The following is a 15,664-nucleotide window of genomic DNA, read 5'->3' as shown; positions in this document are numbered from 1 at the left end:
CAAAGACTGAAATTTGTATCTTTCAGGCAGCACATACTCTGCTTTCATGGAACCAACTGCACCCGCTGGACACTCGGGGCATCTGGGGGTGAACGATGGGTGCAGATGGGAGCTGATATTTCACAGGTGACCAGGCTTCATGCACCACGCCCGTGTGCGCACGATATGTGTGCACATACATGCGCATGCATGCCACGTAGGTATGGAGAGCAGGAGAGAAAGGAAGAACAGTGAAAGAAAGATTATTTTTTACATATGCGCGTATTATACATAAACGTGCACAGATACAGAAGGAAAAGAGACCAGGTCCACCCTCCCTCCCAGAAGAACAATGAGTCCTCTCGAACCTTCGGAGGGACACATGCTTTCCTGGCGCCTGGGCTATCAGATAATTCCCACATCTTTTCCAGGGGCATCCCCCGGAGCCGGTGTCACTCCTCCCACCTGCAGGGGAAACGAGACGCCTGCATCACCTGGCGTCACTCTCGAACCCGCTGTAAGCCCGCCTGGTTGGCGGAAAGTTCAGCAGGTGGACAGTGAGCCACACGGCCCAGTTCTAAAGGGGGACTGATAAAGTGATCAATATTCTCTTCTCCTCTCCCTCTCCCTCTCCGGCCGCCCCCGCCAGTCCCAGGTGGCCATCTACAGGGACAGAGCATCTAGCCGCGGAGAGCTGTCCTCCGACGGCGGCAGCTGCTCCCTGGCACGCGCGGCTGACAGTCGGGCCCTGGGTCTGGAATCGCTCGAGAAGCTCCTTGGGGCTGAGCAATCAGTGGGCTCCCCTCCTCCGAGGTGCCGCTTCCTACTGACTCCACGCGACTGCAAAGACGGGCTTTGTACATATTTATCCTTTGAGGATCTGCTATTGTGCAAATATCTCCCCTGGAGACCCCCACGGGAGGGCGCGCGTGACACTCCCGTCTCTTTGCCGGCACACTATCCCCGAGATGGCTGGGCGGGTCCCCAGGGTCCCCTTCTGGGTACCGAATAAGCAGATTCTCCTTCAGAAAGGCGGAGAAATGCTTCGAGAGACAGAAATAAAAATGCCCACAGTCATCTAAGGGAATTTCAAAATAGCAAGCTGCTTAAATACCAAGGAAAGCACCTGGTTTCTCTCCAAGCCTAAAGATAGCCCGGGATAGTTTAAGACATGGAGGTGGGTGGGGGGGGGGAAGAGGGGAGGGGGAACTGGGGGGTCACGGCCCTGGAGAGATGGAGGAAGGCCCGGGACAGTGTGACAAGGCACATCGGAGTAAATTCTGTCGTCTTTGAAATGCTATACAAAGCACTTACTTGAGGAGGTTTTCTGTTTTGTTTTGGGAAAGCAGTTAAGGTGGATGCGGCACGTGTCTGGTTCTAATTCAGAGTCTAAAATGCTTCTGCCAGGCTCTCCCTTTGCTTCTTAAACATTTCTCCCCAAATCTACTTTACCCACTCTTTTTTTTTTTTTCTTCCAACAATTATTCAACCCTTAGACTCCCCGGAGGCCTCTGACTTTTAAAAGAATTAGAAAAGATCTCCGGTTATTATTAGATTCCATTCTACACTGAGAAGAAAGCAGAAAGTGGGCAAGATCGGCGCGTCTTTACGTTGCCTGAGTCGCTTTTGAAATTGCTTCACTGAAAGGCCAGGATGGCCAGGGACATCTTCAAACTATAAGGTAAGAAGCCAACTGGCCCAATTACGGAGAACCTCGTGCCTGAAAGTAAACATAATTTAACCCACCCCCCAAAAGGCCTGAAGGCATTTAAGAGAATCCGAAAAGCTCCATGCATTTAATATTTTCTAAGAATAAGTACAGAGAGAGAAAAAAAGATTAAGCTTTCAAATATCTCACTTATGTAAGTCTATCAACAACAAAAAACTCGCGGTGGAAAGGATTAATCTCTCACAAAAACTGGGAGAGAGGCTTTTGCAGAGAACTACTGCTCCGGCTAGATCGCTTTTGTTGACAATAAGAAGTAGAATTTGGACCCATTATATATATATTCCTTCTCATGGTCTCCTTGTGAATTGAGGTTGGTAAAATAATGTTGTAATTATCTTTTATCTATAGCATGATTTATTTATAATACAAAATCCCCTTTTACATTTGTGGGGCCTTAATAAGTGAACTCTCTCCTTAACTGTCAGAAGAAAATAAAACTGAAATATGAAACAAATATTTATTGTGCCATTCTTTTTCCAGAAAACGATGGGTGTGACTCCAATAAAGACACAGCCACACATTTTGTTTTAAACATTTAAAAAAAAATTTTTTTTTTTTTTTCGATTTCAAAGGTCAGATTTAGAACTGCACCAACTATGAATACAAATGAGTTGTAGGCCATGCCTGAAGCGGGTGTCTTTTCAAGTAAAAGACAAAACTTACTAATCGTCCCATTTGTTTTCCATTAAAAATCTACTCATTGTATTCTCAGCAATCCACATGCCAGTGTGCGAGCTGCCTGGGCAAAGCCTTTGCTTTGTGTGTATCAGATGCAACATTTACTTAAATTCCAGATAATTGCAAGTGCATCTGCTAGGCTTTGTCACTGGTCTATATGAGCATTTTCACAGTGTATACAAAGAGCAATTATCCAACAACGAGAGAAAAAGAAACAGTCATTTCTGCAAATTACAGCCGGCTCCTTTATCAAGGACGAAGTTTGTGCTAAAAGAATGCTACCCCAAAACACTTTTTAAAATAAAATGTATTCACTTACACCACACACATAACTACAGAGGACAAAAAAAAAGAGAGCTTTTCAACTGTTAAATTACTAGGTCTGAAACAAGAATAACAGCAATTTCACATAAAATCATCTCACAAAACACTGAAGTTCCCCCTGGATTAAACACACACACACACACACACGATTTAAACAAACTTGATCCACTGTATATGTTCTTATTCTGTATTCATGACGGACGGAATATTTTAACAATAGTCACCCTATTTATCATGCAATTTTAGTCCCCTGATTTGAGATATAAACAGGCGGAATCAAGAGTACGGAAGAAAGTCAGCGCAGGAAACACAAGAACAACCAACCTGGTCAATACCAAGCTTTACTCTACTCAGTAACTATTTGGTTCTAAGGGGCTTGGGCTATTTGGTCAGTATTTCTCTTTCTCTCTTTCACTTTTTCCTTTGTTTTCTTTTTTGCCCCCGCCCCCTCTTTTTTACATCCTGAATAATCCATTTCAAAGGTGACACTCCACCCGGCCAGCCTTCCCTCCAAGCCCAACCCGATGTTAGACTTGCACGCCTCATGCCAAACTAAACACCAGTGGCTCCCTTCAAGGGCCTGATAGAGTAAACCTGCTCTCTTAACAGATCCTCAGAGCCATCCACAATGATCGCAGCGGAGTCATTAGAATATAAACAAAACTAGTTAATACACAAAGACTAAGACAATTTTGTGACCATTGACTTGTTTGAAATCTATCGATTCGGTGGCCACTTATTTCCCGCTTCACCTTCATATAAACATCTTCATTATCATTTTGAAAACATATCATGTTACCAGCCAAAGCTATTAGTCAGTAAAAAAGAAAAAAAAAAATTTAAAAATCTCCCTATTCCCCAAACTGGAGAAGCATCATTATCATTAATATTTCATGGCACTGCATTAAATGAGACAATATTCAATATTTAACTATCTAATCCTACAGTGATTTATATTAGAAAATACCAACCACGTGAGACCTCAGCCAGTCGGATTATTTTATTGGGTGAGCCTTTCTCATTATTAACAACACTGCAGTCTCTCACAGTTCTTCAGAAAAGAAAGTATCAACCAAGGATTGAAAGTGGTTTTGTTTCTAATTAATTCTCAAAATCCTTGGGAGACGGCGATGGGAGGGTAAATATATTAATTTGGAATTGAAAATAAAAGACTGAACCTTCAGACGCAATAGCCTTACTACACATGTGGATTACTTGCGTGAGTCCTGAACTTCACCAGGTTTACTAATAATTTAGGAAGACCTGTTTGAACCACGGAAAGTCTAAGCTATGGAAAAAGATGCAGCTTTATTTCTTTCAAGTACCACGATGACTCTTGTGAATGATTTCTAAGGAGAGAGCGGGTCTGATCTGTTATCTGGAACTCCTATTAATTTGCTCACAGGCAATTACTTAGCCATCCAGATGTTCTTCTTATGTACGTGAAACAAATCCCTTTTACCTTTTTTGAGACCACTTATCAACTTTACATATTTATCCAGACGCAAATTTCAGCCTATTCTAGGTGAATTATCTTTAACTTCAGCATGAGCAGAATTTTAAAGGGTAACAATTAAAAGTGGCTGTTGGTGATAAAAATAATTTTCTACATGGCAAACATATCTGAGATCGGTGTGTGCTTAATACTTTTATAATCATTTACTCTGCTATTAGTCTTTCAAGTTCATACTGTGAGGCACCTGCTCTCCATCCCCTAAGATCCAACAGGTCACTCACGGATTAACAGTAAAGATTTGCTGGGGGCTTTTTGTTTCTGTTTTATTGACTGCCCACCCCCCTTATTTTGAGGAAGTTCCACCACTTATATCTTGCTGGAAGCCAAAATCATTTTGTCTCATTAGAGAATATGAAAAGGCCAGACTATGGATGCCTCAGCCTTCCTAGTCACAGGGGTGTGGACACTTCATTGAGATGCAGCTAATCAGATGGATGCACCAGCCCAGAACTTTGACTAGAGACCCAGGGGTCCCCAGAAGAAAGGACCAGGGTTTCTTGCTGGTTTGGTACAAACAGCCACATATCTGGGGCAGTCGTGCTGGTTGATGCTCATGGCAAGGGCACAGCCCAATGCCAGGGATGTGGAGGGCTCCAGCTGGGCACCCAGCTTCAGTGGCCGAAGCAGATGTGCCCGGTTCCACGTGTTTCCCAGTGATTTCGTGATTCCCAATATCCTTCTAACACATTCCTCTCCTGTTTACATTAGCCAGCATGAGTCTCTTTAGCTTATAAGCAAGAACGTAACTCGATCCCAAAATCAAATATAATCATTCAAATTGTGCTTTTACTCTGTGTCAGTTAATTTTATAAGCTGTTAGAAAATAAATAAGAGATCCTGCAAGATTGGGAGCCCTAAAGAATATTCTCTCACCACAAAGAGGAGGGAACTTCACATCCGGAAGGACCCTGGCCATGAATTTTTCATAAGTCCTCAGAAATTCACGTACCCAACAGGAAAAGAGCCAAGGGTCAAAGTTTAAATGAGGAACCACCAGCGAAGACCCTTCCTGTTTTCTCTCAGCCACTGCTTCCCGGGTGCAGATCAACGAGGGACAGAAAATGGAAACGGAATTCTGATGGCTTGGCTATCAGTGGCTGGACATGACATAAGCACATTTTACAAATCACGGTCAAAATAAGCGCTAATCAGGAGCCTGACCGGCGATCTGGACAGTCGGAGCTGCCTGCCTGCTGAGGTCCAGGAGCTATTACCTGGGCTGGGAAGGGGTCAGGGCCTGTGCTCCCCGCCTCCTGCCATTTCCCTTTCAGAGCTGTTCACTGGCACCTGTCAAGAACATCACCCTTCCCACAAACGGCTGATAAAAGAGGAATTTAAGAGAGTGAATGCGTTTTCAGAAGTCAACCCCGGAGCCTACATAGCCAACCTATGCTTTCAAGTTGAACAGGGAAACTATTCTTTTAAAGAGCATTTGTGTTTTTCCATGGCATGTTGGGACTACTTAAAATTTTCCTTTCCTTCCCAATTCCTATCATTTTTCAAACACCCTTCATTAAAAAAAAAAAAGGTAAATCATAAATTGATTCATTGGTCATGAAAAATGGAAGTTGACAGCTTTGGGGCGGAGAGTCATTTCTCCGTCCGCTGATTGAATTTACACAGGTAACAGGCACATCCTGAGAGTGGCCAGCACCAGAACCTGTCCTTACTCCAAAACCCAGGTGCTAACAGTGACACGATTCCTCCTGGCCAGGCTCTGCAGTCTAACACCTGCCCTCTGGCTTTCCTTAAACACGTCTCTCATTAGATACCTGAATTGAAAGGAAGGGACGCAGGGAGGGGAGAAAGAAAGGTAAGAAATTATAATTCTGGCCGCCCCTCGAGCTATGCTTTTCTCAATGTAATACATTTGGAGTCACAGGGCAAAGCTATTCAAACCAAAACAAAAACCGGAAAAACAACTACTACCAACTCCTGTAATTAAAATATTATTTTATACACACAGCCACACGTAACGGTCCTTTTGCCTCTAGAATGAAGGCTCCTAGGCCAGCGGCTGATCATAAGCACGCGCACTCACCTACCCCCCCAAACTGTGCACGCCTCTGTGTGCACCCCATGGGGGCTTAATAAACACTTATGAATTGACTGACAAGACAAAAACCAAGAAATGACAACCTTCAGGGTAGCCGTAACACAATTTTAACTCGAAAATTGCCCAGGAAAAGACTTCACAATCCCTGGGAACGCACACAAATCATATAAAGAGCGCCGGCGCCCTCGGATACCTAGAGCGGCGCGGGGACGAGCTCAGTGAAAACCACCGTGGCGGGAAGTCGCGCTCGGCCTCTCTGTCTATTTACTGTGTGGCTCTGACAGCGAATCCGGCCGATGGCGACTTTTATTCCGTAATGAAACTATCATTCTATTAAGTGATTTCAGAAGAGCTTTTAAAATATAGATTAGAATACAGGCAACACTCAGCTCCTCTCTAACATCTTCTTGCTGAGTCGACAGGTGCAGAAGCACCTCTCCCTCTCGATTCTTCATGTTTCCATTTTCGTTTCTTTGCAGCCAAACACGACACAAGCCTAATGCTTAAACAGTTCCTTCAATAGCAGCATCCCCAAATAAACCGTAATTCGCCATCAATCATAATTTATCCATGGTCTTCTCTGAAGCGCTGCATGTCTTAAAACACATTTCACCCACCCCGAGCAGGCGGCTCAGTCAATTGGGGCGCCGTCCTGCACACCAAAGGCCGTGGGTTCGAATCCCGCTCAGGGCACATACCTAGGTTGAGGGTTCGATCCCCAGGGGGGCATAGATGGGAGGCAACCATTGATGTTTCTCTCACATCGATGTTTCTCTCTCTCTCCCTTCCTCTCTCTAAACATATCCTTGGGTGAAGGTTAAAAAACAAAAACGACACACATTTCATTCAGTGTTTGATTGAAAACAATCTTCAAATGCCTCAAGTCCAAGAGTGGTTTGCTTTCCTCCCTAAAGTTCATAAAAACGTTCTACCTTGGGGGTGCGAATAGGACAGGGTGATAACAATGCAGAGGTCGCTGGAGCTGAGGAATTCCCTAAGAAAGAAGATGCTCCCGAGAACGACTCCGCCTCGCCACATTTGAAGAGCAACTTCCACACGGACTAACTTTCCCCAAACCTACGAGGAGGGCAAGTGGGGGGAAAACAAGACACAGCCTTGCTCGAGCTGAATCCCATTAAACTGACAGGCGTGAAAACTAAGAGCAGAAAACCATTTTTGGTTGAGGCAAGACATTTTTTTTTTAACAAAAACACACGAGACCAAAAATAAAGATCTGCGTATGTCTTTACCGTCAAAGACCAAACACGGATCTATTTTAACACACGGCTTCAGCGGTGCTGTCTGGGACCAGGAGCTTCGCGACCACCACCCTGCAGATCACCTTGCCCTTCATCCCCCCCGGCCCCCCATCTCTCCAGCTCCCCACAGTCCGGGGCACAGCCGAGAGGGGGCCTTGGTCGCCTGCTCTACAGGATCCCTTGAGTTAGTTTCCAACACGCACCTTTGAACGTAGAAATCATTATTTGGTTCAAAGTGTACAGTGTTCCTTAGGTTTCTTCCTAACACGACCTCGAGGAATTAGCAAGCGGGCCGACCATGATAACTCCCAATCTTTTCCAGATTTTCCTGTGTCTAGCCAAACACATTGTGGGGGTGATCCTTGCTTTTCAGTCCTTAGGTCCCCACACGGGTAGCCATGAGGCAGGACTTTTTCTTTTTTTTTCTTGTTTTCTTGGCAGCCTCCTCTGGACTGTGAGAAGTGATGACCGATCCTTTCTCCACACACATCCGCCACCCTCTCGGTGGCCACATGTAAATTTGCCAATGGACAATTAAGCAACAGACACATCCAATAAATATAATAAATAAATTTGATTTTTCCCCCTTAGTAATTGGTTTCATCTGACTGAGTCTGATTATGTGCAGGGATATATAAACAGGATTAGAGAGGAAGAAAATTAGATGCTGGGTCACACAAATCGCAGAGTCCTAACCACTGTGAAATGTTTTTGTAATAATGATATTATTATGCTTAGGGTTAAAGATAAAAACGCAGCGTGTGACTCCTGAAGACATGGAGGCGAGGCTAAAAATAAAGCCAGTGACATGGTGATTGCCATGTCATAAGGAAATGGTGCCCAACTACAGCATAGTCCCTCTGGTCTTCCCCAAAACGCACACACGTGCCCTCCCCGCGGGCCCCCATTAAATGCACAGGTCTCCGATCCCAGGCGTCTCGTCCGACCACATGAGCAAACCGAGAAGAACTGGGGGTGCTGGAGGGCCAGGCAGGGCACGCAGTGCATACGGTTACTGCCAGAGCCAACCCTAAAACAAAATTAAGTTAAACCGCCTTTCTGAGGCACTCTCGAGCGACAAGCAGAACAAAGTTTTATATTGTACATTTTAAAAAGCACCCACCCCGTTCCCATTCACCGTCTCAGACATCCTTTCGGCGTCAAGTTAGTGTGGCCATGAGATCGAGCCCTTAGCACAGCACAGTGGCCGCCTGCCTTGGGAACCCAAATCCTGCCCTTTGAAGGTATTAAAAAATAAAACAGGAATATACTTCCCCGCAGCTTTAATTTGCCTATGTCCCTTCTACATTGTAGCTCCTGAAATGTGTCTATAGAACCAAGTACTTTACATTTGAAATGCTTTAGAAAAATTATCACAGTTAAAAATCCCAAAGTCTCTAATAATAACTATGATTTTAGCTACGTAGATATTTACTGTATGAGTTAGTCATCTGCAGGGACGTAGCTGTCTTCTCGAGTGCTTCAACTTCATTCATAGAAATGACCTAGGGCCCTAACCTGACTATTCCTAACATCCGAAATCAAACTCGGAAGTGGCGCTTTTCCTTAAAACGTGTGACAAATACGGCAAGCACCTGACACAGCCTTGTGAAATGGTTATTTCACGTGATGGGGATTAACCTTTACCAAAATCCATTCTATTTAGTGATCTATATACACCTTTATTCCTCTAATTACAGTAGGATAAATGTCAAAATATTGAGTATCACTTAAATCCTGAGCAATAATAAAAATGGTGTTTCCACATAAGCCTTTTCCAAAAGAATCCTCTATAGGAAGGTCCTCTCAAAAGATTTTAAATCAGTTATGTTGTTGTGAGTACCAAGTTTATCTTCATCACATAAATTATATTCTCCAGCTTTAGTGGTTACCTCCTAATAGGTAAATTGAAGTTTGGGGAACCTAAATAAACCAAAACAAAAAAAAAGACTTATTCTTTTGAACCAAATTCATAACTAAGTTCCTTATTCTATGGGGTCTATAACTCAGTAACTCAGAAATCTATAACTTAGAAATCAGTAACTTAGAAATCTATAACTCAGAAATTCTAAGTTATTTCTATAACTTAGAAATCAGTACTTTACCAAGGTCATACTAACAGAAATGGATTATAGAGAATTTCTAATATTTTTTAACAGGCTTGAGCCTACATAGCGAAATGATTTAGTCACCAGAACAATGCAACAGACTGTCCTTTGGAAAGCAGAGTCCAAACTTCTGAAGATGTGCCTCCCACTCCAGAAATCACAAATGAAGGCAATGAGAACAACTGAGCTGGGAAACTAACACCATGTGCATTTTACAATAACCACGTGCACATCACAACGACCTGGGGCAGAACCGCCTTAGGGACAAGAGCCGAGCTGGGGAGTCGTCGGGGGGGAGGTAAACAAACACCAAGGAGGGCAAAGCCCCTCTGAAGGAGGGGAGGTCAAGGCCCGAGAAGCCAAAGCCTTTTAAGAAACATGCCTCTCCTCCCAAACCACACGTTCCTATTTTCCCGAGACAGGTCTGGGACCTTTAGCACCCATCACCCAGGCCCTGGCCAGAGCCACACGATAGTGACAAGGTGAGGGACGCAGTCGGTTTTTCCATCAGAGTCAAAGATCGATTCCTATTGTCTGGGGAAGGGGGGTGAATCCTTAGTAGGGAAAATGGATTTTATGTCTACATATTGCGATATTATTTAGTCTTGATTTCTAATCACTAAACTTGCATAAAAAGAGTTAAAACACCTACTCTCTTTTTTACCCACACTACTGCTAAAAAGACACAACTGTGCTTTTTTCCTGACAATTCTTCTCGCATAAAAGGCTCTTGATTCTACACTTTGGAGAGGTGGACCCGTTAACGTCTCTCGGCAACAGGAAAGGAACTTTATTTGCAAACTATTTCTCAAGCTGCTTCGTCTTCTGCCCATTAAGAATTCATAAAAAGACCAAAATACTCAAGCTCGAAATCACACTACAGTATGCAATACATTAAGTAGACCGGGGCAGGGCATAACATGAATTTTAGAGAAAAGATTTTATACTTCTTCAACTTCACGAAATGTTTTGGAAATAGAAGCAGCATATTCTCAGGGCTGCTAAAATAATGATGTTAGGCGGTGGTTTATCTTCGTTAGGTAGAGAAAACAACCCAAAATAATTTTTAGGAATATGTGCCGCTGATAGTACAAAGCCCTGAATAATGTGAATGTCCCCTTTATAAAGCAAAACAGAAACCAGGAGTACAAAGAAATACTTCGACAACGCTACGGTGTGCTCTCGCCACACAAGACTCTTGTAGCATTTCTGTTGGTTTCACAAAATTTTAAATGGGGTGGTATCTAATTAGAAACTCTCATACATTTAATAAAATATTGCTGTGTCCCTTCCCATTAAGAGCATATCAAAAGACATCCACCCCCCCCGCCCTACCCCCCCCCCCAAAATTGTTCTTGCAATCTTTCCTGAAGGCTGTGAATCTGTTGCATGCCCTGAGCAGAGTAGACGGTGTCTCCCTGTGAGTTTACCGGGCTCCTAGGAAGCAGTAATTCACAGAACAAAACTATTGCTTCACACAAAGTCATGAGAAGACAAAAACATAAGCTGCTGGCAGGGCCCTGCTTAAGGTCGTAGCTTGATCTAAGTTTTGCCTCTTTAAATCTCATTTTCAGTTTAAGTTTGAGTTTTCAAGTGGGGAGGAATCAAAAGGCCCTTGGCAATGACCTTGACCATATTACACCAGAAATCATGTCTCAAAATGAGTCTACAAGGAACAGAAGACAACGGAAGAGCTCACTAATACAAGTTTTCCTTAAAAACACACAATCCTTCAAAGTTCCTTTCAATTACACAGTGAAGAAAGAAAAAGCAGTTAGTTCTAAGAAACATTCTAGATATAGGATATGCTCCAGCACATAAACACTTCATTCATCCAGGCAGAGAAGCCTCCCCTCTCATGGAAATGAAAACAGGAGCCCTAACAATACAGGCAAATGGGATTAAGAAGTTTCATGAACCAACAGTCTCTTTCTATATGGACTTTTCCCCTCAAATAAGTTATCTTCTCTGCACACTGCCAGATGCCACGCCGATTAAAAATAAACTACCTAATTTACCAACAAGCTTAGCGAGAGGATGGTATTATTTTGACACATTAACCTGAGGTCAACAGCAGGCACAGAAAGTTAAAATGAGCTTCATTAAGATTTAATGGAAAACTTAATAATAATAGAATAGTGATAGTAAAACCACCAACAAGCCACTAACACTATACCACACAGAACCACATAGGAGTCGTTACAAATCCAGCTGATTTAACAGTAACCTAACCAGGCATTACACCTCAAGCGTAGGTATGTTTCACATTTTAACATAAATTCTCAGAGCTTTTCAGAAGTTGCCAGGAAACTAGAATTAGGAAGAGGAGTGGGTGGGTGGGTAAAAACCAACCTCAGAAGGAAGGAATATGTCCTTTAAATCAGTGGAGTCTTGGTCTTCCCATCTAGTGAAGATGCTGAAACTAAAAGCTAACTGTGATGTTTTCATAAATAAATTCATGCTCTGGATATATTACATAACAATTAGACAGCTGAGTCCTTCGCCTGGCCGGTTACCTGTTCGTGCCCACGTGTGTGGAATATTCCAGAGAAATAATGCAGCTGCTCAGCATGGGGTATATTGCTTTCCGGTTTGGGTCCTAGAATGGGAAACCCCTGCTGCTTGAGAAGACTTGGGTTCTTAGGATGGCAGTTCACCCTAGGAATTCATTTTTCTCTAGCACTCAAAGGCTTCCCTCAGAGTCCACTGCGATCCTAAGGAATCAAGGTGGAGCTTCCTCTCCACACCCCAACTTGATCAAAACGGTAAACGCACGGGGCCATGAAAATATTGTAAAATTGCAACATTGCCACCTCAAGAAACCCACGAGTAAGCTGAGCTTTCAGTCTAAATAAAATGCCTGTTCTCATTAGCAGCCCAGAGGGCTTCAGATCTCAGGAATCAGGTCCACAGTTTCAAGAAAAGCCTTTGTGAACACAAGGGAGCCAGGACAGGTGAACGTGCACGGTGTCTGGAGCAGGCGTCCGTCTGTGTAAAGGAGGGTCTGGCTAGGTGAGCTCCTTTCTAGTGTGTTTTGCAGGCTGCACTGTCTTCTGCTATTCTTCCAACAGCAGCTAAGTTCACATTTTTAAAAAGTTTAACAGTATTATTGCAAGCATACCCTCTGTGGCAACAAAGTAGCAGAAGCAGGCTTCCAAATACGCCAGGAGTTTCTCTTGTAACATGTATGTGCCTCAGAGCATCCCTGAACTGGACACCCCCACCCACGTCTAGAGCTCAGAGCTCCTCAAAACGGTAGCGCGCCGACCGAACCTGCCACCTGGTCTACCCCAGGCTTCCCTCCCGACATTTCAGCTGCCATCACGTTAGCTCTTTTTCCCGTGGCTTAGCAGAAATTTCACAACTACACACTGATTTCTTTGGAAACTGCTGATTTGCCTTTACTTACTGACCCTTCAGTTTTCCTACTGAACTGGAACTGAAAACTCAGGGAGGGGGGGAAGAGCCAAACAAAATGAAACACAGTAACTGCTCGGAACCCTCCAAAGAACTTAAATGATATGAATACATTCAAGAGCTGTTGTATATTAATTTTTAAATAATATTTAAAGCAGATCCTGGAAGCAAGAGTTACAGAGTCAGTTCTATTTTTAAGAAAAGAGTTAGAGTTCAATTTGCATGCATTATGCTGGCTATTTTAAATAATTTTAGTCCATGAGTAGAGCGGAAACTGCCCTCCCCCTCCCCAATCCACAAGGTGCCACTTCATGGGAGGTCTAAGAGAGGGCTGGTTTGGGGTTAGAAATTGCCGTATACGCCTCACAATTTTAAATAAAACAACACCAGCAATCTCCCTCCTTCTCCACAGCCCTGCATTTATTTATTAAGTAGATTTAGCGACAGCTCAGTCCCTGGAGAACAGGACAGAATGGGATGCACTAAGACCCCTTCTATGTTTATGATCATTGCTAGCAACATGAGTCTCAGTGCCTGTTCTCGCAGACCCCCCCCCAAATCTGCAGCAATGTGATGCAAAACAGCGTTTTAAAGAAATTCTCTTTTGGAATGCAGATGACTCTCCCCCCAATTTGGAATATTTTAGCCACCCTGTATCGGTTCTGGGGTCACTGGCATCTGCCACGCTGTCAAAACTGAATCAAAATGCATTGTAATCCTGGGGAACGATTCACCTTAAATACCCATGCAACGTTAAAATGCATCCTAAAAAAAAAAAAAAAAAAAATCCCTAGAATTGCGATGAACGTTAGAGAGAAACCGGCAGTCCTTCCGCAGGGAAATAGCAGCCTCCACTTCCAGCCTCTCCCCTCCCCCGCCCCCCAAACTCATGCAACTAAGGATGACCTCCCGAAGTGCCGAATTTACATGTTCCAGCTCTCATCTGAGGATGAAGGAGGGAAAAACACACAGAACACCACGAAACAAGTTGCAAACTGCACAAACGCAAGGAGACAGGGGAAGGGAACTGCAGCTGACTCAGGAGCTATTGCAAAACGGGGAGCCACAGAAAGGAAGCGAAAGTAGAAAGAAAAGCGGGGGAAGCCTTAAGCATTAGAGAGTAAGAAGTGAAAAACATTTACCAGCAGCTCGGTCAGTAGCTTCGCTCCCTGACACCATCTACACAGAGACAGAACTTAGCCTAGAGTCTTCGGTCCCGGCTCGCTTTGGAGCGAAATTCCTTCACTTCGAGGGGGCGACACCCCCTCCGGAAAGAGAGAGAGGGAAAGAAGGGGGAAAAAAATAATCCCAAAGACCACGCCAGGCTTTCCCCCTCCTCCCGCTTACCCGCCCCCCGAACTCCCCAGACGGTGCTCGCTTCTGCACAGTTGTGCCGGCTGCGCTGCGGAGCCGCCGCCGCCGCCGAGCTGCCGCCGGAGCCGCTGCTGCCGCCGCCGCCGCCGCTGCTGCTCGGCTGCTGCTACTTCAGAAACGACTGGGAGGGTGATGCCCAAGCGCGACCTGAGCCTGCGAGCCACCCGGGACCAATGTGCAACCTGCTCTGGAATCAAACCCATAACACACGCACGCACACCCGGCGGCTCCTGCACGCGAGCCCCGGCGCGCGCCCCGGCGCCCGCCCGCGCGCCGCGCAGACACGCGCGCTCACGCGTGCACACACACACAGGCACGCACACGAGCGCGCGCGGTGCGCGCTCCCACACACTCACACACGCACACGCACACGCGCAACGCCGCGCGCACCGCCCGCCCGCGCAGCCCCGGGAACGGGGAGGGCGAGCCAGTCCCCGGCCCCCAGCGCGCGCCAAGGCCGAGGCTGCCGGGGAGCTGGGTGCGGGCGCTGGGGCTGCAGGCAGCTGCGGTTGCGGAGTATGGGGCCAGGGAGGGGTTCAGGACTGCGAAAGAGGGGCGCTAGGGCCACGTGCACCCCTTTGTCTAGAGAAGAGAACCCTTAACCGGGCGTTTCCGAGACCTGCTCCTGAGCGCGCGCAAACCCCGAGTGGTGCAGCGGAGTTCCGCCCGGGGGTTTGCCAGGGGCGCCTGGGTGTCCAGGCGGCACGCACCCGGGGCTCGGCTCTGCGAAACCCGGGAACCGGCAGCTGCGCTGGGCCCCCGCGCACGGCGGAGCCCGGGAGCCAGAGCCTCCTGCGAGGACGCGAGCCCGCCTTGCTGGCGAGCATGCCCAGTGCTCCCCGGAACCCCGGGGCGCCCCCGCCGGGGTCAGGGGCGCGGAGAGGCGCAGCGCTGAGCCCAGTGGCATCTTGAGGGAGGGCGGAGGTTGGTTGCAGAGCCCTCAGCCCCTGCTCACCTGCCTCACAGAGAGACCTGAGGGCTGGGTACGGGGGAGCTAGGCTTCCAGACCTAAGAGAAACGCGGCTTTTCTTTCTGCGAAGGGAATTCCAAAGGAAGCAATTCCCTGCCCGGGGAAGGCTGACTCAGTCACAGAGTAACTGACAGAAAACCCAGCAGGGCCTGGAGGTGGTAACAGCAACAGCTAACCGTTCCTGCTTCCTTGCCCCGGGGCAGGCTCTGTGCTGTGGGATGCCCGTGAATTACCTGATTTGATCCCGTCCAAAC

The 15,664-nt window shown here is 45.9% G+C and overlaps 1 protein-coding gene across 1 annotated transcript in view; it reads right to left on the bottom strand.

Annotated features, from left to right (window-relative positions):
- The window catches only part of LOC308556049 (teneurin-2-like), a 339,816-nt gene extending 325,093 nt beyond the window's left edge, over positions 1-14,723 (bottom strand). Inside the window, exon 1 of the mRNA XM_081135052.1 lies at positions 14,209-14,723. The gene's annotated coding sequence lies outside the window, so the exon portion shown is untranslated. The remainder of the gene's footprint in view (positions 1-14,208) is intronic.
- Positions 14,724-15,664: the final 941 nt, after the last annotated feature.

The sequence above is a fragment of the Miniopterus schreibersii genome, assembly GCF_964146895.1.
Source record: "Miniopterus schreibersii genome assembly, chromosome: 4".
In the NCBI taxonomy this organism is placed as follows: Eukaryota; Metazoa; Chordata; class Mammalia; order Chiroptera; family Miniopteridae; genus Miniopterus; species Miniopterus schreibersii.
The sequence above is the reverse complement of the archived record's forward strand: the minus strand, read 5'-3'. Positions and strand labels throughout refer to the sequence as shown.